Consider the following 23,716-nt stretch of genomic DNA (forward strand, 5'->3'; position numbering starts at 1 on the left):
CAGTTGGTGGGGCCATCAGGATGGCATTCAAGCAAATGGAAGGGAAAAAGTCCACATGGATAGCTCAGGTTAAAACATTTCAGGCCCAAGGAACAGCAAGTACAGATGCTGTCACACAGAAACCAGCTGTGCATGAGGGGGAGTGAGCTTTGTGGCAGGACTGAATCTAGAGAGAATGGTGGGAGGTTAACTGTGGAACGGCTGATGGATTTGAGAGGGAGGCAGGGGCCAGTTCCTATGGGGCCTTAGAGGCCATGATATGGAATGGACTTGGGATTTTTTTCTAATCTAAAAGGAGTTTTGGTAAACGATGCAGCATGATCTAATTTCTCTTTTAACAAGTGCACTTGGCCTGCTCTCTGGAGAATAGGTCGAGTTCTGAGGCTGTCACCGGATGGGGGAATGGGGGTTTGCCCCACCAAGGTGGCCGTGAAAGCCTAACAAGCAGTTGTGCTACTGGACTAGATATGGGGTGCGAGGAGAAGAGAGGAAATGAGGAAAGATGGGAATGAAGAAGGAAATACTTTTGAAGTTATATAAGACGAAAACTGAAAATGGACCATTGGATTTGGCAAGAGAGAGGCCACTGTGGACCTTGACAAGAGCAATTTGAGTGCATGGTTGGGGCAAAAGTCTGACTGGAGAAGACCGAGGAGAGGGGTGGAAGGTAGGAAGGAGCAACAGGTACAGGCACTTTCAGTGTTTAGACATGACAAAGAGCAGACACAGGAAGGTAGCTGGGCCAGGGGCATTTGTTAGTTCTATTTTGTTTTTAGGATTCGGATATTATGGCATGTTTGTATGCTTATGGATGGTTAGCGTGGGGATAAGTGGAAGAACAGAGGCGTTGAGTACGTTGGTTGACTTCGGAAGAGGTAGTTCTGGTTGTTTTTACTAATGAAACACGTAAAACAAGAAACAGTTAAGGACTGGGAGTGAGGAAAGGAGAAGGGGCGTGATGAAGGTTTGAAGAGAGACGAGAAGGTATGAAATGGTCTTCATGAAGAGTGGGAGAGAGAATGATCCAGGGAAGAGGTGGGATTGCCAGGCAGTGCTGTGGGCCCATTTGGAATGTATGTTTCTGTGTTTAAAGAGGGTCCAATGCAGCGCCACATGTAGACTTAGAGTAAGGGAAGAGTGGGATTTGACCAGGATTGGGACTGGGCCAGGTGACTGTGATGTTGAGGAAGAGGCACATGGGAGGGAGAGACTGTGAGCTGGTTCAAGTTCAGTCTGTGGCACAGCCAGGAACAAGAGCTGGGAGCATGATGGGAATGTGGGTCCTGGGGTGGAGTTGGGCCTGATTCTATGCTTGTCCTCCTGTTGCTGATATAGAAGCAGATGCACCAGGGGGCAGGCCTCCAGACATCAGTCAGGAAGGGGCAAGCTGGGACCTCCGACACAGGCACTCAGCCTGAAGCTTAGCTAGGTTTTGGATGTATTATATTCCGTAGACCGTATCTCTACCATATTTCTATCTGTTGCCTGGGAACATTTGGGTAGAAGTGGAGAGAACAGTAAACCAGGTACTAAAGTCTTCAAAAAAGGAAGAGGCATAACCCTTTCATTCCAAGATGTTTCCTACAAGGAGGGATAGCAGGTGGAAGGAAGGAGGGAAAATAGTCTAGAAGCAAAATGAAGAGCAAGGAGGCACTCACCTCCCCTCCAGACAACTTGCTGCGTGGTATGCAGAAGAAGAAATTGCTACCAGTTGAGGGGGGCTATGATGGAGGTAGACTCCTCAGAGTTTTAACAGGAAGGTGAAGGGAACAGTTAGAAAAGCCCCTGGACGTAGAGGAGATTTTGCTAATGACAGATTGTGCATTTCGGAGGGCACAGAATCTGAAAAAAACGGGAGATTGAGTGCGACTAGCGGCCGGAAACCGTGTAAGAATTAGAATCCAGTTGGGTGTCCTAGGAGGCCTAGCTTCTGGCTAAGGTAATGGGGGATGTAAAATGTGATTATTGGTCTTGATTATCTCCTAGGGGAAAGTGATACTCAGTTTTCTGCAGGCCCCATCTGGGGCTTGGTCTCTTAAGCAGTTTGTGATGGTGAAGTGGACAATATTGAGCCCGGAGAGGGATGGTCCTACCAAGTCCTTGCTGAAATCTTGCAGGGTGTGCTGTCCTGGTGTTACTTAGGTTCATTATACATGTGAGCAAGTTCTGTGGTCCTCCCAAGCTTGATGTTTTCACCTGTAGAATTAGAATGAATACTAGCCGTGCAGGTATTTAAATGATAATGTGCATACAGAGCACCAATGGGAACAGGGTTATAGTACGGTGGTCCCTCATAACCGTGGAGCATTGGTTCCAGGACCCCCCATAGAGAATCCTCAAATGCTCAAGTCCCTTATGTAAAATGGTGTAGTATTTTCATATAACCTACATATACCCTCCCATATACTTTAAATCATCTCTAGATTATTTATAACAGCTAATACAGTATAAATGCTGTAGTCTTTATACTGTTTTTATTGCTATTACTTTTTATTTTTTTCAAATATTTTTGATCCACGGTAGGTTGAATCCACAGATGTGGAACCCACACATACGGAGGGCTGACTGTGTATGCTTCATGACATTTTTTCCCTTGTATGTACATAGAAAAACATTGTATACATTTTTAGTCCCCTTTCATATTCTGTAATGAGTTTTTCATTTGTTAATGTTAGTGTCAAATAATTTAAAACTTAGGCTGGGTGCAGTGGCTCATGCCGGTAATCCCAGTGTTTTAGGAGGGTGAGGCAGGAGAATCACTTGAGCGCAGGAGTTCAAGACCAGCCTGGGCAACGTAGGGAGACCCATTCTACAAAACATAAAAATAAAATAAGAATTAGCCGGGCATGTTGGCATGTGGCTGTATTCCCAGCTACTTGGGAGGCTGAAATGGGAGGATCTCTCAAGTGCAGGTGATCGAGGCTGCAAGTGAGATGTGATCACACCACTGCACTCCGGCCTGCGTGACAAAATTTATTTATTTCTTGAGTAAATAAATAATTTTTTAATTTTAAAAATTAAAAAATTTAAACATACGTGTATGTGTGTGTGTGTGTGTGTGTGTGTAAATGCTTGGTTCATGTGTTGAGTTTTCTCCCCCACTAGATGAATGCTATGGGTGTGTTGTGTCATTTCAATCTTGTTCCTGAAGTTGAGCTTTTTATGCTTTGCATTTTGTTCTGCAATTTAAATGATAAAAACATTTCTGGTCGTCTTATTCCAAATAAAGTCATGTTGATTTTTGTGTAGCCTATAATGAAATAGAAAATAATCTTCTGGTATCTATTCTGTATTATTCACAGAAACAGTTTCTAAAGAACAAATCTGAATTTGTACGATATAAATCCCTTATCTTGTTTACTTGATATAAACTGCCATTTTAGAAGTCAGAATTGAGATGAAAATCACAGTTAATTGTTGTCATTCTTTAAAATAATATGGCTAAATCTGAAAAGCTTTTTGAATTGTGGGTAAAACATTCTTGAAATAAAGCTTATCTTACCAAATATTTGAAGGAAATTTGGTAGCAATGAAATAGAGTTTTTGTCAATTTAGAAAGTTAATGATTTTTTTAACAGTGATTTATACTGTAGCTAAAAAGCTGTTGCTGGTTTCCCAAATCTTAAAGCTAACTGACCTTCCATTTGAACCTAGCTTTAATGTAAACATTTTCTTGAGGTGGTTAGGGGTTGGGCCAGCCAATCTGGAGGATATTAGTGGCGTTCTGTTTGAGGGAAGTTGGAATCCCTAGATAATTCTCAGGAGCTCTTTTCTAGGCCAGAAGCTGCCTCAGACATATATTTCTTTTTTAAGTTTTTTTTTTTTTTTTACTTTTCTTTACTGCAATGCCATATTATATATTTCTTAATTCTTCCTTGGCTTTGTTAATAATGTCTAGTATCTGAAATCTAATTAATAAAATACATAATTAGCTTCACTTTGAAGTAAAAGGGAAGAGCAGTTTTATTTGGTAGTTTTTCTATCCTTTCCACTTTAGTTGCTGAGAAATATAATGTAGTATGTAGGCTACTGAGAGTGAGGTTATTACCCTACTGCCTTTAAAAATTCTCACTTTTTAGTCTTCTATGACTTAGCCAAAATATTTTTGTTCAAAGCTAAATTAAGTACTTTATCAACTTTCTTTGATACCTCCCCTCCCCCGTTTAAACTTTCTGAGCAGTGTTTTTCAAACTTCAGGTCATGACCCATTAATGGTTGTTAAATCAGTTTAGTGAGTTGAAACCAGCATTTTAAAAAATTAAATAATACATAGCTCCTAGTAAGACAAGGTATTATTTCAACTTTTGTTGCACTTACACAGATATATTTGTGTGAATCTGTATTGAAAAGTGTAAAATACCTTTTACTGTGGGTCACCACCAAAGTTTGAAAATGATCACTACAGAGAATATTTCAGGTAAGGTTGTATATTCTTTTTTCAAGGATTTGCATTTTTAAATCTTGAGATTTCAGCCAAATGGCTGATATTATTGTTAGTTGAATATTGTAGAAGAAAATTTGGAAGACTGGATTTTTTTTTAAGAAGCTACTTATTTTAAAATGATTTTTCTTTTCTAATTCTGACATTGTCATATGATCAAAAGCTTAAATGCCAGAGCTAAGGATAAATCATATTTCTCTTATTTCAGGGAACATTTATTAAGAATATGCTAGTTAATAGATATATTGAAATATAAAGGTATAATTTTCCCTCTCCAAGAATCACAAATTTTTGTCAGACTTGAATTGGAATAGATTATGTTCATATTTGTTTTATGTTACTTCCTTAACAGTGATGGCCTGTTTACTTAATAAATTCAACTCTCAGTATTCAAACTCGAAGGAATTTTTAAAAGAAATATTTGCCTCTGGAATCTTGTCAGATTTCTCAAGCCTTATTATAATTGAGTATTTCTGTCTACTTGAATTTGTTTTTGCTCATTGAATAAACAAACTATCACTGAACTAATGTTAATTGTGAAAAGGTTTTAGACTAGGTTTTATTTGGGTCCTAATGTGGTAGATTTCTTTATTGCTGTTTCATAGAATCAGAGGACCAATTTGTGAGTTAGAAACTTGTGGGACTTTTCCACTGTGAATGTTGTACTGTCTTAATCTCATTCCTCAATTTCTCTAAGCCTCTCTTTTCTGTAAAACATAGATGATTATCAAGTGGTATTCCAAATAGCAAACAGATACCTCAATATCTTTTTAAATCCCAAGACATTGCAAATTACAATGTGCTGATTAATAAAGTAAGTTGTTCTTATGTTAAGTAAAACTATTTGAATAAAAGCATAACACGTTGAGATGACTGCCTGGTGATTGAGACTCGATTGTTGACTCTGTTGTACACTGTCCTCATTTAAATAATAGGTTTGTAAACAGATGGCTGGCAATCCCTTGATCATAGTTTATTACTAAGTTATTGGTGTTTCATTACTAACTGCCAGTTTTACATACTGGAACGTATAAAAGGTGTTCTGTTTTCAATACAATGCTACTTCTTGAAATATTTAGAAATCATTTGGAGTTCCTTTTATCTCAGCCTTATCACTTTAGAGATAACAAAAGCAGTTAAAATGCATAATTGGATCAGTGTCTTGATCTGTCACAAATAATAGGCTTATTAGAAAACTTGTATCTTCCAGATTCTACACTTAAACCACTTAATAACATTAGTTTCTCTTAATGTATTATAAATCATCTATATAGGACTTCTGGTCTGCCTACCAAACAGTTAATTATCTCATGCTATCATTATTACAAATTTTTTCTTTCTATATGAATAAATAAAAGTCATTAAATATAAGCAACCATATTTACATTCTACTATGAATATGACAGAACTCTCCAATAGCAAAACCACGCATGTTGGAGGCTAACATTCTATATCCTCAATTCCTGGTATGTGAACAGAAATAGAGTGGTGTCTCATTCAACTTAGTGTTTAAAAAAATATTTTTAAAAAAATAGAGTAGTGATAAGAACAGAGTGTCAGATGTAATTTAAAATTGCTTTGTTTCACATCTGAAATAATATAAATGTGTTTTATGTGTCTGTTTATTACCTTTTGTTGTAGGTTTTGTGTGTGTTATGAAAATGGACTCTTGTCCTTTGGGGTGGGGTGGAACTTTAATATCTGTATTCTGTAATATTAAATGAAAACTAATGCTTTTATTCTTCCAGTATGTGCCATATCTTTATGTTTAAAATATCTCAGAAAGAGCTTAATCACTTTTTTCTGGCTTTATTTTAGTTTTGAAGTAATGCTGTATTTGCTGTATAGCAAAAAAAAAAAAAAAAAAAAAAAAGCCCCCCTCCCCCAACAGTTGCTTTGGTTTTCATCCTGTATTCAATAGAGTAGCGGATACATGATGGCAAAACTTTTTTAAAAAGAGTACCTCCCTGCTTTTAAATACAAAAAAAAAAGGACCCTCCCAATTTTTTGAGTAACTATACAAATATTGCTATAGTTGATCATCCATTGTATTAGAATAAATGGGGAAAAATTGAATTCTTGCACATAATTGACTTTTTAATACAGAAACCAAGGCAAGATATCTTAAGAAATTTGTATAAAGCTAACATTTGATATGAAGTTATAATGGAACTGTTCAATTTCATTTTGAAAATAAAGGAGTATTCCAAGGTATAAGGATAATTTGTACTTGAATTGTTAATAATTTGATAGAAACAAAATTTCAGACAGTTGAAGTCTGTAGTTGACAGTATTTAGGCCATCGTTTCATTATGGTAAGATTCTCTTTGCACACACCAATGCCATTCAAACGAATGCTTCCAAGGTCTTGACTATTGACGCGGTTGTGTTTGAATGTATCATTCTTAGACAGTGTTTGTGACTGACTGTTCTAAATGTGGTGCCAGGGTATTTGAGAAAGTGTGAGGGAGAAATGGAAAGCCAAAACTTCTTTTTTGGTAGAGTACACCAAGTTTGTTTTATTTTGTGCTAACCCGACGAGAAAGCATATTGGTACAAAATCATGAAAGAAAGCGGTGGTTCTCTGCTAGCATGTGTTGATTTTAGAAGGTCGTCTGAGTAGTGTGGGCTTTTTGTTCTGTAATGTAGCTGTTTTGACTTAGTAAGTGTCTATGCTTGCTTTTTCATTTAGGAGTTTGAAATTCCCTGTGAGCTTTGCTTGTTAAGTCCGGGAATCTGCCTATCAAACAATAACAAACATCAAAGTCAAGTGTGTAGGTCATTTGCACATCTTTATGTGGGCATGTCTACCATTTTCTCTTTAACCTTTCCTAACACGGAGCTTATTTCTTTTGGTAGAAGTTAAGAATGCTCTATCTTGGTAGTGATCCTGTGAGTGAACAAATATCCTTTAAAAATCTATTCTTTTTTTATTTTTAAATATGTGTAACATTACAGAAAAATTGAAAAAGAAAAACGCTCATAATCTCACCACCCCAACAGAACACCATCTGTGCTTTTTTTTTTCCTTGTGGTGAGAGAGGGACATGAAATGTAAACTCTAGTTCTCTGGTTGTCACATTTGTTTCACTTTATCATATCACACAAACATGTTCATATCTCACTTAGAACATAAGTTATTTAGAAAGTATAGATGGCTAAGGGTTCTACTTCTGGGGTAATTATGTCAGTTTAGTTTCCTCATACCTTACTGCTGTTTCATGCTGTTAAAGTGAGAAATACTCTAGATTTGTAAGGTTCAAACTATATAAATAATTTTTTAATTCACTTTTTCAAATGGGTAGGGTACCAAATTTCAACCCTTAGGAGACCACAGAGGTATTAACTAATACTGGCAACCTCACCAGTTTTCTGTGAACCTTGGGATAAAGGTCTATTTTTAAATTTCAAAAATGTGTACTTGACTAGAATTGTAGTTCTTTGCTGATCTTTTAAATAACTATGTTCATTACACATTTACTCATCAAATGGAACCAGAAAGCTTACATCGGTGTGGACATGTGTGTGGACCCTCTGGCAGGTCAGGCGAGGCTCTGCCATAATGGCTCAGCCTTGACTTACCACCTTGGCTTTGCAGTCACCTTGGCTTAGTTGTAGGCAACAAGTGAATGCATGTGAATACGTTTCGTCCTGGTGACAGTGGTAATATGGAGGTGTTAACCTCTTTTAGAAGCATGGAGTGCTTCTTGTCTGACTTTGATTATTTATAACAAACTTACATGGTGGTCTTTGAAAACTAAAATTTCTGGCCAGACACAGTGGTTCAGGCCTGTAATCCCAGCACTTTGGGAGGCTGGGGCAGGTGGATCACTTGAGGTCAGGAGCTCAAGACCAGCCTGGCCAACATGGTGAAACCCCGTTGCTACTAAAAATACAAAAAATTAGGCATGGTGGTGCGCCTGTATTCCCAGCTACTTGGTAGACTAAGGCAGGAGAATCATTTGAACCTGGGAGGCAGAGGTTGCAGTGAGCCGTGATTGTGCCACTGCACTCCAGCCTGGGCAACAAAAGGAAACTCCATCTCAAAAAAAAAAAAAAAAAAAGAAAAAGAAAAAGAAAAAAGGAAGGAAGGAAAAGTAAGATTTTTTACAATTTCAATACCTCGATTAGTTTAATTGAAGAATATGCTGGGATTGTGATAATCTCTTAAGGCTGGTAAGGCCAGGTGCAGTGGCTCTCGCCTGTAATCCTAGCACTTGAGAACGCCAAGGCCAAGGCGGGAGGATTGCTTGAGCCCAGGAGTTCAAGAGCAGCCTGGGCAACTGCCTTTTATAATTATGTATAAAGTTTTGCTTTTAGAAAGGATTTTGTTGTTTATAAATATTGAAGATCTCTGATCTTTAAAAAAAATTAACTTTTGATGTTACTGATCTGACTGAGAAAGGGTAAATTAATTTGTAGGTGTTCTTTGAATGACCTAAATAATCATATGATATTTTCCTCTTTACTTTCTCCCTCAATGGGTTATTGGTTCATATTTTAATATATCAAACTTTTTTTTTATTAAGCCAAGGAAGAAGTGGATTGGCCACTACGATGTTGTACATTTTGTGAATGTTCAGTAAGTCCTGCCATACTTGATTGAGTAAAAGTTAAACTTCATTAATTCAGAATTTTGATGATTCATTTGGGCTAAAAATCCCTTTTCAAATATCTGATTAGGAAAAAGTATTACCAGGTCCATATAGTATAAACAGAATTGCAAAGTGCTTGTATTTTACAGTTTAAAAGAACAAAATGTTCTTATGAGACTTTATGAGATTAGCTTTTTATATGTGAGCAATTGTTGCTGCTGCTTAGATGAGTTATTGTCTGTTTACTATGGAGGTTCAGCATTACATCTATAAGTTCTTTTAAAATCTGTATAATTACTCTGGTCAGTTGAAAATTAAAACAAAATATGTCTTTAAAATTTATCCACTAATACTGTTACTTCAGTAATTCTTTTTTTCTTCCTTTTTAGAATCTGAATTTGAGCCCATTATATCTAAAATAAAATTTTCAGTTCTCTGTCAAGTTTAAGATTAGTAAGCAATGGTTGTTAAACTTTGCTGCTATTTAATCATGGGTAAATTTACTTTATCATAACAACTTTTTGTAGCATTTTAGTATTAACAATGTCAGAACGAATTAAGAGTATTTCACAATTTGGTTCAACGTGTATGTATATTATCAGTAGTGGTATTCTAGAGGTTGAGAGTCCAAAGATGAAAGTGGCCTACCGTGGAAAATATTACACATGGGGTGGGGGATAAACACAGAAAACGATAAGATCATGACAATGGGATAACTAGGTGACTTATCAAATGATAAAGAAACAAGCACTGGTCATGCCCAAGTATTGTGGAGAGTCCTCATTCAGAGAACACTTTCTGAGTTAATGTTATATACTCATCTTTCATGTCCATGAGTTTAAAATTAATTTCAAATGGTTTTGAGTCATTAAATTTGCAAAGGGGAGGATAATGAGCACCAATTATTTTGTCCATGGTGGCCATGTAATTGCCATTCTCATTCTTCTCTCCATTCTCCACTCACATTGACCTTTTTCTACGTGTTTTTCTGAACATCTTCCAACATGTTGGTGGTTGGAAGTCACTCAAGTAGTCCTTTGCTAGTTGTTTAAATGTTTAAGAATTGTCACTTCTAAAGCCTAGGCTTGAAAATGTGGAAGAGAATTTCCCAACTCTGCCTCTCTTTTGTTCCCTCCACTGTCTTCCGCAAATGTCCTTTCTTCCCTCCTCCACCAGTATCTCAGTTTCTCCATAGTTGGTTGTAGATAATGTGGCATCAGAATATTTTATGAGTTGCCTAACAACTAATCTACAAAAATAATTGCTCTATATTTTAACGTCAGATAATGCCCAGAATCTTTTCAGACTCTACTTCATAAAAATCACTTATAACCCCTTCCTCCTTAAATTGTGATGTTTAATTGTGATGAAATAAATATGATAATATATGTAGTTGATAATATAATAGGTACCACCCAACCAGATTTATAAAAGAAAGTATAAAAATTATGTTAATAAAATAAGAGTTATAATCATGTTTTGCTTATGAAGAGGCATTGTTGCCTTTTCTTTCTTCTCAGCAACAAGGAAGTTGCAGAAATAACGGGATATGTTTAAAAATGTCATCACCCTTGGAATCACAGGGTCAAGATTTTCTTCTCAAAACCTGGACATTGTTTTTTGGCTCCCCCTCTTTTTTTTTGGAGTTCTGAATGTTTGATGAAGAATTATTTGTTTTACGGCCTCTAACGTTTTATTTTGAAAGGGACTAGTCTTTAAAACTTGGCTGTAAAACAAAGGATTAAGAGCTCTTCCATTTGTGTCTATTTTAGATCTATAAGATGGGAGTAACAACACTGATTTAGAGACCTTTGGCCTTCTCCAATGAAAGGACAAGGAAGTAAATACTACTCTTACTGGTTTGTATATTCCACTAAAATATAAGTTCCAGTGGTCAGGCATTTTTGCCTGTTTAACTCACTGCCGTGTCCCAGTACCTGATACCTAGTGCCACATAGGAAGTACTTAAGTATTTTTTGAGTGAGCTAATTGAAATTGTTACACTATAGCAGAATTACCTTAATCCTGCATCTTTAGGTAACTGAGTGGGTCACATAAATGTGTTTTTCATGTAATTTTACCTTTTGTGTCAAAAAATGCCATTTTAATGCATTTATGGAAATCTTCAAATTGTGTCATAGGTTTTATGAATTTCCTAACTAGAGTATTTCAAACATATTTTGCCTGTTGACTCAAGGGTGTCATTATCAGTAATAATTACTGTAATTCCTAGGTGGGCCAGTGAAGCTTGTAGGACTGCCCTTGTGTTAATAATCATGAACGTTGTATTGGCAATTTAGAACAGATAAGGATGAATGTTGTAATTTTTCTATTCCTTCTGGGGTTTTCTGTCATTCTACTCACAATGATCTAGGTAATGGCCTAAGACCGGGGCCCTTTCTCTTATCAAGTAATACAGTGGACTTGTAGCTGTCATTTAGCAGCTTTTGTTTTCAGGTTCAGAGAACTATATATTCTGAAATACTGAGACTTCTTGAAGACTGACCTCTGGAGAAGTAGGCATATTATAAAGTAGGTTACACTGTGTAGTTGAAAGCATGGTACTTATGTCAAAATTTGCATCTCCACAGAAGAATTTTTTTAAGTGTTCTGCATTTGCCCCTACTGTTAGAAATGGAGTCTTGAAGAGAATATTTATTCTTTTGTTGCAAAGCAAAATTAGCAGAAACTTGAATTTAATGTAATAACTGTATTTTAGGTTTGGTTTTTAAGGGAGGCTTTTGCCTTCCAGACTGTTCTCTATCCACTTAGAAGGATTTAATTTCTAAATATTAGAAAATGTGTTATACAGAGACAGGTCTTCAACTATACTGTACTATAGTTATACTGTAACTAGAATTATGAAAATCTCTTCATTTGTGTTAATTGAGAGAATAATTTATTTTCTGTTTTTTTTTTGGTAATAGTCTTCTAAAATCTATTAATAGACTACTGTTATCAATTCAGTTCTTTACAGTTAAAGAATGATTGTGTGAAGTAAGATACATACAAGGAAGTAGTACCTCTGGATGGTAGGATTATGGATGTTTTTGTTTGTTTGGGGGCTTTGTTTTTGTTTTTGTTTGTTTTTTGAGATAGGGTCTGGCTTTGTCAGCTAGGCTGGAGTGCTCCTGACCTTGGCTCACTGCAACCTCCATCTCCTGGCTTCAAGTGATCTTCCTGTCTCAGCCTCCAGGTTAGCTGAGACTACAGGCGTGTGCCACCACACCCGGCTAATTTTTGTAATTTTATAGACAAACACCTGGACTCAAGTGACCTACTCACCTGAGCATACCAAAGTGCTGGGATTGCACGTGTGAGCCACCGTGCCTCGCCCTATATATTTTTTAATGTTTGCATTGCTTATCTGTATTTTTTGCTTTTAAAATATAATAAGGCTATATTATTTAATCAACATTACCAATAAATAAGAATATGAAATACTCTTTCTGCTCATTTTGGATCTAAGCTTTAATTTTACAGTGGTTCTAAAGTGGTAAGATGGAAAAAAAATGTCCAGGCATGACAAGAAAAGAGAACAGTAAGAGTGGGTCCAAGTAAGAAATTACATGTCTGTGTAAGTATTCAACATACAGCCTAGGGCCAGGCGTGGTGGCTCACACCTATAATCCTAGCACCTTGGGAGGCTGAGGTGGAAGGATTGTTTGAGCCCAGGACTTCAAGACCAGCCTGGGCACCATAGGGAGGCCCTGACCTTACCAAAAACAAAATAGCAAGGTGGGGTGGCATACACCTGTGGTCTCAGCTACTTAGGAGCTTGAGGCGGGAGGATCACTTGAGCCCAGGGAAGTCAAGACTGCAGTGAACCGTGATTGTGCTACTGCACTCCAGCCTGGCAACAGAGTAGCACCCTCTCAAAACAAACAAACAAAAAGATACAGCCTAAGAGAAATCCTAAAAGGCTAGCAGTTACATAAGCAAGATACATATGTAGGTAAGAGGTGGGTGGGTAGAAAGGGAGGAAAAAGAGAAATAGATACTTACTTGAATTATATATAACAAATTCTTAACCATCCATGAATAGGTTATTAGTGAGTAATGCTAAATGTCAGACCATTTAGTATATAGACTTGTCCAGCCCTATTTCTAGAGTAGGGAGTACAAATTGATTTTTCTGCTCCTCTAACACAATCTTCTGGAACAAAAGGTAAATGTGTATGTTCAGTGCCTTTCTAAAGCTATAAGGAGTGTATTAAACTACAGTACAATTTCTTCTTTTTGTTTAGTTAATGGGAACTTAATTCTATATAGTAGCTGGCAGTCAAATTTATTTTATGTTGGACACTAAGGGAAAAGTACCTGAGTACAGTCATCAACATTTTTAAGCGCCGTTTGATCAGAATAGGTCATGTATTCCCTAAGAAATAGAATACAGCTGAGAAAATAATTTTGATTAATTTATAGTCAGCAGTTCTATAGATATACCCGATACTGGTATCCATTTTTTTTTCTGTTATCACTACAAAAGTAGCACAGGATATTGCTATCTATAATATATATTTTTTATACTTTTGTATATAAAAATATAAGGGCTTATATTTTTGTAGCACCTATAAGATGTTAATATCTCTAGAAGGAAAAGGATCTTTATAAGTCCCACAAGTTTGTCTTTCCAGAATTGTTTCTACCAAATCTGTGCTGCACACTATAAATAGAACAAGAAGAACTTAATTTGACTCTACAGTACCAGTGAAGTCTGTAGCCATCTGATGCCAGTAAAAGCATCTAATACTATAATAATAGTAATACTGCCTGGTGTTTTTAATTTTTGCTTTATTTAGATATTATACTTAATCCACCTGCATTGTAGTCAAAATGCATTGAGTGTTTAATATGTATCACATTATCTCATTTAATTCACCCCTCATAGTAACTCAGAGTCAGTTTTGTTACTATCTTCATTTTACTGATGATGAATGAAGTCACTGTGAAGTCAGGTAACTTGTGTGTGTGCTACTGCTGATCAATGGCAAACTTGATCCTTGAACCCCAAGAAATTCTGTTCCTAACCACTATGCCATATTTATATTCCTGCTGACCCTGAAATTCATTATGACAGAGTTCCCTTACTATTTTCCCCTGCGATAGATTTTCCATGGATACTTGAAATTCTTGTTAATTGTAACATTGCATCTTGGGGAATTTCAGCCCATCATTTAAGTCTGGTAGACCACAGGGACAGGTTCTCAATATTTTACACTTCTGACATAATGAGACTATAAAATAAACAGACCACAGATTTTCTTGAAGGTTCTAAAAGCAAGAAAATGGTAATTATACCTTGAAGAGTCTTAAATGGATTTCTTAGATAAAAAGCCCATGTTTTCAAATCTCATTGTATGTTCTGCAATTTTATTATGTAAATTAGTTCTGGGTAATCAATCAGGCAAAAGTATTAATACTGATTGCTTATTTCATTTAATCCACAAACATTTCTGGGCAGTTAACTATATGTAAAGGACTAGATACAGAAATGACTGACAGTTCCTACCTGCTCAAAGTATTGTTTTGTTGTCTTTGGCCTCATGGATAAGACAAAAACAGAAATGAATTCATTACAATATAATGTGGCAGATGAAATAATAGAAATGTACTGGGTCTTGAGGAGTACAAAGTGCTAGAGATATGCAACCAGAATATATTTTCCTATAATTACTTTTATTCAAGAAAATTATTATACCACCCTATATGGAGATACAGAAATGCAGAGATCCCCTATGGATTTATGTTTTAGTTACTTCTTGGAAAAACGGAGTCTTAGAAATTTAACTCGGAGCATATTCAATACTGGGAGTATAGTCCCTGTTTTAAAAAGTAAAAGGAGGTGAACATGCTACCTATATCAGTCAGTGTGACAATTGATCCTGTTTAAAATAGTATAAGGAATAGATCTGTGCACTAAAGGGTAGTGTCAGTTTTCACCTGGTCAGATAATTCTCTTTTCCCCACTTCTTGGAAAACACAAAAATTTCATGGAATACTGTGTGCAGAGTCCACCACAGAGAGGGAATGGCATCTCCACTAGCCAGTATTCCAGCAGATAGCACACATGCCGGAAGTACTGATTCAGTGTTTTTTGCAGCAAATATCCAAAGGTCAAGAGACAGACAGAGAGAAAGAGTGAGAGAGGGAGGAGAGAGATGGATTATGAGTCTGGGGTCATGTTTTAAATGTGTAACCAGAATCACCAATCAAAACAAAGCATTCCTCTATTCTCTAACTTGAAGTACTCCCAATGTAAAGATCAGTTGTGTTAACCCCATTCTTAGTCCAAAATACAAGTGTGTAGCTGATGTTGATTTATGTTCCACTTATTTTTTTTATTTTTATTTTTTGGAGAAAGGGTCTTGCTCTGTCATCCAGGCTAGAGTGCAGTGGCACAGTCGTGGCTGACTGCAGCTTTAACCTCTCAGGCTCAAGCAGTCCTCCCACCTCAGCCCCTAGAGTAGCTGGGAATACAGATATGCACTACCACGCCCAGCTAATTTTTAAATTTTTTTGTATAGACGGGGGCCTCAATATATTGCCCAGCCTGGTCTTGAACTCCTGGGCTCGAGTGATCCTCCCGCCTTGGCCTCCCAAAGTGCTAGGATTACAGGCGTGAACCTCTGTGCCCAGCCTATGTTCCACTTAATATTAAATGAGCAAGACTAGAAGGAAACCCAATTCTGCCTGAATCCTTATAGTTGGATATGATAGCCTACTGCCTTAAGGGGGGATAAGATAAAGCAAACCAAAAAAAATACCTGGCTACTTTGAAATAAGAAGGTATTATATTCTCTTCAAGATTACCTTTATATTTCATGTTATTGAAACAGTTAACATGTACATAGAAATTCACTGTAGGAATGCAAACACTATGGCATTTTGCTTTTTAAAATGTCAGCTCACTGAACATACAAGTGATTACATGAAATAAATTCCAGATCAGAGGCACATAGTGGAAAGAGATAGATCACATCTTGCTCACTCTGCATCTCCCCAGAGCAGCAGCTTCATGCATGGCACCCACCTGAGGAAGGGAAATAGCCAGTGTGGAGCCAAAGGCTGCACGGCGAGCTCTGATGCAACCATTGGCGACACCTCACTTGGGCTATTGGACAGCAGATGTGTGACTGAAGGTGACTGTTTGAGTTGTGATAACATCTTTAAGGGAGTTTCTGTGCTGGGTTTCCTGTCTCTCCTTCTCATCCTGTCTCTTTCCCTCCTCCTCAAATCCAAGTAGAAAGAAAAGTAGGACAGTATTCACAGTAGTGAAGTGATAGTGAAAATGTCCTCACCGTTTGCACACGCACATATACACATCAGTGCTGTCTTTCATAGATCTCTAGTGATGATTCTTTGTGCTGTAATCCTCAATCCTCAGAGGGGCAGGGGACAAAAGAGAAAAGCCCATATAGAAAAGGAATGTACAGTATAGACTATGAAATTATGGAAAACATCTTAAGCCTGTTCTTTGGCTATTATAATATTGGAGGAAAATAAAACATGTTTTATGGATTCAAAGATGCACGTTTTCCCCCCAGTTTTAGCATTTCTGAAATCCAGATGCATCTCACAGTCACTGCCTGGCAGCTGTCACGACATGGTCGTCACCGCCTGCACACATGCACCGAAACCTGCAGAATGAGTGTCAGTGGCTTGTAGGAAAATCCCAGAGATGCTCATTGAGCACAAAATGCCGCCTTTCTAACACTCTCGATAGCATAGAGATTGATACTGTGTGGCAAGGCACAAATTCTGACCACTCAAGGTTGAAAAATAGTTCAGAAGAATTAGAAACTGAAAGGAAAGAACTTTTGGGACTACCTTAACCAACTTACTTCACTTTTTTTAAATGTATAGATGAGTGATCTATTAAGAAAATCTAAGTTAGTGTTCAGTTAGTCTAAAATAAAATCCTAAGTGATAAAAATGCATTGTCAAAATTTAATTGGCAGGAGTTTTTTCGTTAATGGCATGTAAAATAAGTGTGTCTTATAATTGATGACATCTTAGATTCAATGAAATGTGGTAGGCATTCCGTCCTTATATAAAAATCTTAATGTCCTTCCATTCTTTTATTGTTATTTATTTATTTATTTATTTATTTATTTTTGAAACAGAGTCTTGTTCTGTCGCCCAGGCTGGAGTGCAGTGGCATGATCTCAGCTCATTGCAACCTTTGCTTTCCGGGTTCAAGCGATTCTCCTGCCTCAGTCTCCCAAGTAGCTGGGATTACAGGCACCTGCCACCACGCCCAGCTAATTTTTGTATTTTTAGTAGGGACGGAGTTTCACCATGTTGGCCAGGCTGGTCTTGAACTCCTGACCTCAAGTGATCCGCCTGCCTTGGCCTCCCAAAGTGCTGGGATTACAGGTGTGAGCCACTGCACCCAGCCTCCCTTCCTTTAATATTTAAAAGTACTATGATATAGAGCAGTAATAATTGCAGTTGTAAACATCAAATGCGATCAGTTTACTACCTAACCTATTCATTTCAAAAATATTCATTGAGCCCCTCCCATGCAGCAGGCGTGTGTTCTAGGAGCTGAAAATACATCAGTGAAGAAAACCAAAGTCTGTACCGTCATGAAGCTTTGTTCTGGGGGAAAAAACACATAAAACAATAAATATTAATAAATACTAAGAAGAGGCTGGGCACAGTGGCTCATGCCTGTAATGCCAGAACTTCTGGAGGCCAAGGACGGTGGATCACTTGAGGTCAGGAGTTCAAGATCAGCCTGGCCAACATGGTGAAACCTCATTTCTACTAAAAATACAAAAATCAGTGTGCATGGTGGTGCGTGCCTGTAATCCCAGCTACTCAGGAGGCTGAGACATGAGAATCGCTTGAACCTGGAAGGCAGAGGTTGCAGTGAGCCAAGATCGTGCCACTGCACTCCAGCCTGGGCAACAGCAAAACTCTGTCTCTAAATAAATAAATAAATAAATAAATAAATAAATAAATAAATAGAAGAAAAATAAAGCGGCTGGACGCGGTGGCTTATGCCTGTAATCCCAGCAGTTTGGGAGGCTGAGGCAGGCAGATCACGAGGTCAGGAGATCGAGACCATGGTGAAACCCCGTCTCAACTAAAAATACAAAAAATTAGCCTGACGTGGTGGCGGGCACCTGTAGTCCCAGCTACTCGGGAGGCTGAGGCAGGAGAATGGCATGAACCCGGTAGGCAGAGCTTACAGTGAGCCGAGATTGCGCCACTGCACTCCAGCCTGGGTGACAGAGCGAGACGTCTTAAATAAATAAATAAATAAATAAATAAATAAATAAATAAATAAATAAATGAATAAATACGTCTCAAATAAATAAATAAATAAGCAAGCAAGCAAGCTAAAGCTAAGTAGACGGCCAGAGAATACTGGGGGTTCATTTCATATTTTAGATATTCAGGGAAGTGGGCTCTGATAAGTGAGAATTAAATAGAGACTTGCGGGAATCAGGGAGAGGCCCTGCAGGTCCACTTGGGAAGCACATTCCAAAGAGAGGAAGCACAGATTCCAGGCCTTCAGGCTGAAGACTTCTCATTGATTCAGGAGAAAAGTGCGACTGGACCTGAACAAGGGAGAGGGAGAGGGAGATAAAAATGGCCTAGTACGGAGGGCGTTTATAGACCACGACGAGGGCTTCAGGTAGGATTGGGAGATGGGAAGCCCGGGGAAGCCCTGTGTGGAGGAGTAGAGCACTCTCGAGTCTCATTCGGGCTGCCGATTGTAGGGGCTCACGGAGGGAAGCAGCAAGTCCTGATGGAGGCTGTGGGGATAATCTAAGAGACACGGCGGTGTCCTGGTCTAGTGTGGTTGTATCGTGCAGAGAGAGGACGTGACTCTAACCACAGTATTCAAATAACACATGAACCCAGGGGACAACAAGGAAGACGGGCCCTGAAGACAGAGCATTAGCTGTGTGCGTGTTGCTTCCAAGACTCTGGGAATGAAACAAGCACAGTAATAATATTTTCCTGAAGTAAAACAATCCTTGCTTAATTGAAATTTTTCATTTCTCTTTTTCTTTTTTGTAATTTACTAGGCATTGTGGGGTCTGTCAAAAGCTATAAAATGTCATCCCTGGGAGCTTCTAGTTGGAGAGATAAGACGAGGATCTCTCTTACAGTTTAAAGCATTATACGATTAAGGATCAAATGTCAGCAAGTTCTTTTAGAGTTGAGAAAAAGCAGAGATTTCTATGGATTGGCATATCAGAAGAGGGTAGGACCTGAGCTGCATCTTTTTTTTTTTTTCTTAATAGACTTTATTATTTAGAGCAGTTTTGAGTTCCCAGTAAAATTGAACAGAAAGTACTGAGGGTTCCCATTCACCCACTGCCTGCTCCCTCCACAGCCTCCCCCACTATCAACATCCCCCACCAGAGTGGCACATTTGTTATAACTGATGAAACTACATTGGCACATCATAGTCAGTAGAGACCATAGTTTACGTTAGGGGTTGCTCTTGGTGTTGTACATTCCATGGGTTTGGACAACGTATAAAGACATGTATTTACTGTTGCAGTATCATACAGACTAGTTGTACTGCTGTCAACATCCTGTTTGTTGCTTCTCTTCATCCCTCCCTCCCTGTACCCGCTGGCATCCATTGATTTTTTTTTTAAACTGTATTCATAATTTTACCTTTCCCAGAATGCCGTAATTGGAATCATACAGTATGTGGCCTTTTCAGTTTGGCTTCTTTCACTTAGTAATATGCATTTAAGATTCCTCCATATCTTTTTATGGCGTCATAGTTCATTTCTTTTTAGTGCTGAATAATATTCCATTGTCTGAATGTACCACAGTTTATTCATTCACCAAATGAGGGACCTCTTCATTGTTTCCAAGTTTTGGCATTTGAATAAAGCTTTTTTGAATATCTGTTTGCAGGTTTTTGTGGGGACACAAGTTTTCAGTTCATTTGGGTAAATGCCAAGGAGTGTGATTGCTGGATCCTATGGTAAGAGTATGTTTAGTTTTGTAAGAAACTGCCAAACTGTCTTCCTAATTGGCTGTATCATTTTGCCTTTCCACTGGCAGTGAATGAGAGTTCCTGTCGCTCTGTATTCTTTTCAGGATTTGGTGATGGCAGTGTTTCGGCTTTTGGTCATTCTAATAGGTGTGTAGTGGGACATTGTTGTTTTAATTTCCATTCTCCTAATAACATATAATGTGGAACATCTTTTCCTCTTTTCCTGTGCCTATTTGCCATCTGTATATATCTTTGGTAAAGTGTCTGTTCAGGTCTTTTGCCCATTTTTAAATTGAATGGTTCATTTTTTTGTTGTTGAGTTTTAAAAGTTTGTTTGTATATTTAGGTGACAGTCCTTTATCAGATACGCCTTTTGAATATATTTTTCTCATAGTCTGTGGCTTGTCTTCTCCTCACAGTTGTGCGCCATCCTGAAGGATGAGTAACAGGTGAGAGGGAATCACACACACAGGTCACAGGGAATAGTAATAGTCACAGCACCTAACATTTCAAGAGCATTTACTATGAGTCAGGCCCTGTGCTCAGCACTCTTACATGCTTTAACTTGTTTATTCTTAGCTAGAAAAGGGGTGCTTTTTTTATGCTGTTTTGTAGAAGTGTCGGCGAAGGAACAGTGAGGTTAAATAAAGTGCGCAAGGTTGCATAATTTGGAAGGAACAGAGCTCGCATTTAAGACCAGTCAGTGGAACATCCTGCTTGGAAAGTGGGGTTTATATTGAGGGCCGCTTAGAGGGGACTTTGCAATAGATGGTGGCCAGCTTGTTTAGTGCTTTAAATCTCAGAATAAGATACCTGTATTTAGATGTGAAATATAAATGTCTTTACTAATAAAACATTTTTTCAACAAAATAAAACTTAGAGTCCTATGATTTAAAACAATAAATACATATTTTTAGGTAGGTTAAATCATTTGTGGCATCCCTGCCTAAAGATTCATGGAGTTTAAAAATCCCTAACTTGAGGCAGTGGAGAGCCTTGGGAGTTTGGTGTGGCTAGGGATGGGGAGGTGTGTGGGGATAAGAAGACAGCATTGGCAGAATATGGGCCCCACTGTGCAGGAGGACAGGGTGGAGGTGGACTGTTGATGGTTATCAGGCTGTTACATTTTAGTTCAGGGGCAACGTGATGGGCGGCCTCACCTGAGGTAGCAAATGGGAATAATAAAGAAAATGGTGATTACGGGAGATTTTTTGAAGGGAAATGAATAATACTTGTTTAGTGACTAGATATGGATGGTGAGTGGGAAGGCTTGAAAACTCATGTCTCTAGTTGACTGAGAGAATTTGAACGGCCAGTCAGACAAAAAAAAGAAAACGTGAGCCTCCTTTAACAGAGAAATAATGAGGCCAATTTATGACCTGTTGAATTTGAAATGATAGTGAAATAGTCAAGCCAAGATGCCTAGTAGGAAATCAAAGCAAATGAAACTGAGATAAGAGAGGAGGAAAGAAGTGAAGATAAAGATTTAGGAGTCAGCAACATTAAAGTGACAGCTAAGCTCATGAGAAGGGATGAAACTGCCGAATGCTAAGTGTTGAAAGAGACTGCGAGTTGATCAATAACTGAACCTCAGGAACAGTGGAGTTAAATCCTGAGGGAGCAGAGATTTCTGTTTGTCATTGTGGATTGACCCATGAGTTCATTTGTGCTTTTTCCTAAACCCCACTACAATGATAGGAAGATATTAAAAAATATATAAAGCCGTAAGGGTAAGAGAGCAAGGGAAGAGATGGAAAGTGGGAACTGACTTAGCAGAGTAGAGGAAGCTAAAACATACCAGCCTGCAGAGGAGAAGATTATGGGAAACGAGATGATTGCTCTCCAAGAGTTCAGAAACAGGGGTCATCAGGAACTCCAGAAGGCAGGGATGTAAAAGATATAAAAGTCTGTTTGTGCATGTTTGTTTATTAGCAAAAACATTTGAATTTTTAGTAAACTCAACATTTTAGTTTATTGGCTAAACATTGGGTGCCAAGTACTGAGTTGGGCTCAGTACTGAAATGCAGTCTAGGTGTCAGTCTCCACACTGACAGGTGAGACTTTCCTCCCTATTCTCCATCAGACTCCTACTGTGCAGGAAATTGGAGGATTCTCTGAAAAAACTGAGCTGTCCTGGGGAAAATACATACTGACGATAACATTTTAGAGCCAGATTATCTTACAATGAAGCCCGCCAGTTAGCAAAGTCCCAAACATTTTACATATAGAGCGTCCAGTGACTCACGCTTAAGCACCCAGTAACTACCAGACATGAAAGGTATCCCACATGAAAAGCAGAAGCTGAAACCTCAGAAATAGAGACAATGTAGGAAATAGAAGAAAACTACACACACACACATACACACCCCTACCTACACCCCTTCCAAGAGACAAGAGCAGAAAATGTCAAAGAGGAACAAGCTGTCAAAGAGCCAGAGCAAGTTAGAAATTAAAAATATAATAACCAAAAGAAAAAGTTCTATAGAGGGGTTTTTAAGATAAAGTTAAGGAAACCTGAACAGTTAGATAAAGAGAGGGACAATAGGAGAGAAAAAAATGTGAGAAAACTACAGAATTAATTCATGAGGTCCTATAGCCAACTAAAAGGAGTCCTAAGAAGAGAGAACAATGAAACTAAAGGAAATGAAATTATCAAAGAAATAACACAAGAAAATTTTTCGGAAGAAAAACATATAAATCTGTATTACAAGAGTCTAAAAGGTACCCATAACAATGACTGAATAAAAATGCATACCAAGGCACATTATTGCGAATTCGAGGAAACCAGAGATTAAGAGGAAATTATACGTGCTTGCCAGTGACATACAAAGGACTGCAATTCATAATGGAGTCAGAACGAAGGAGCAGTGGTGAAGGTTAGAAGACGGTAGTACATACCATCAGAATTTTGAGTGAAATAATTTCAACCTTAAATTCTATTTTCAACCAAGCTGTTAGGTCAGAGGGTAGAATAGGGACATTTTAGACATGTGGAGTCTGAAAACATTTACTTCCCATACATCTCTTATCAGGAAACTACCAGATGATTCAGTCTAAATTTAATTAAATCTAATAGATATTTAAGCACCCACTATATTTTTAGCATGATGCCATGCATATAATAACTATCTGATGAATATTTATAGATTGAAATTAAAAGGTTCAGAAGACAAAAATGATTTAAGACACAGTCCATGCCTTTGATAAGCTTATAGTTTCCTAATCCTGGATAACTCAGATAAACAACTGTATAAAAAACAGTGTGCAGTTCTCATAAAGTTAGAAACTGCCATGGAGATTTGAGGAATGGATAGTGCAAATCAGATTGGGAGCAGTTTCATGAAGGGAATTATTATTTGGGACAGTTCTTGTGAAGTAGATTGGATTTCAATAAGCAGGTGTGAGAAAAAAAGCATTCCAGTTAAGAAATAACATAGTGGCTAGGCATGGTGGCTTATGCCAGGAATCCTAGCACTCTGGGAGGCTGATATGGGAGGATCATTTGAGCCCAGGAGTTTGAGACCAGCCTGAACAACAGAGCAAGACCCTGTCTCTACACAAAATTAAAAATAGAAAAATTAGCTGGGTATGATGGCACACGGCTGTTCCAGCTACTTGGGAGACTGAGGTAGGAGGATCGCTTGGACCCAGGAGTTTGAGGCTGCAGTGAGCTATGATCACACCACTGCACTCCAGCCTGGA

General features: G+C 38.0%; 1 protein-coding gene across 3 annotated transcripts in view; it reads left to right on the forward strand.

Annotated features, from left to right (window-relative positions):
• Nucleotides 1-23,716, forward strand: part of TAF3 (TATA-box binding protein associated factor 3) — a 200,590-nt gene that overhangs the window by 102,572 nt on the left and 74,302 nt on the right. The window contains exon 2 of one of the 3 annotated variants that reach the window (XM_063669535.1): nucleotides 10,809-10,895. The exons of the other annotated variants lie outside the window; for them this stretch is intronic. The gene's annotated coding sequence lies outside the window, so the exon portion shown is untranslated. The remainder of the gene's footprint in view (nucleotides 1-10,808; nucleotides 10,896-23,716) is intronic. 3 annotated transcript variants of the gene reach the window in all.

Source organism: Pongo pygmaeus, chromosome 8, assembly GCF_028885625.2.
Source record: "Pongo pygmaeus isolate AG05252 chromosome 8, NHGRI_mPonPyg2-v2.0_pri, whole genome shotgun sequence".
Taxonomy (NCBI): domain Eukaryota; kingdom Metazoa; phylum Chordata; class Mammalia; order Primates; family Hominidae; genus Pongo; species Pongo pygmaeus.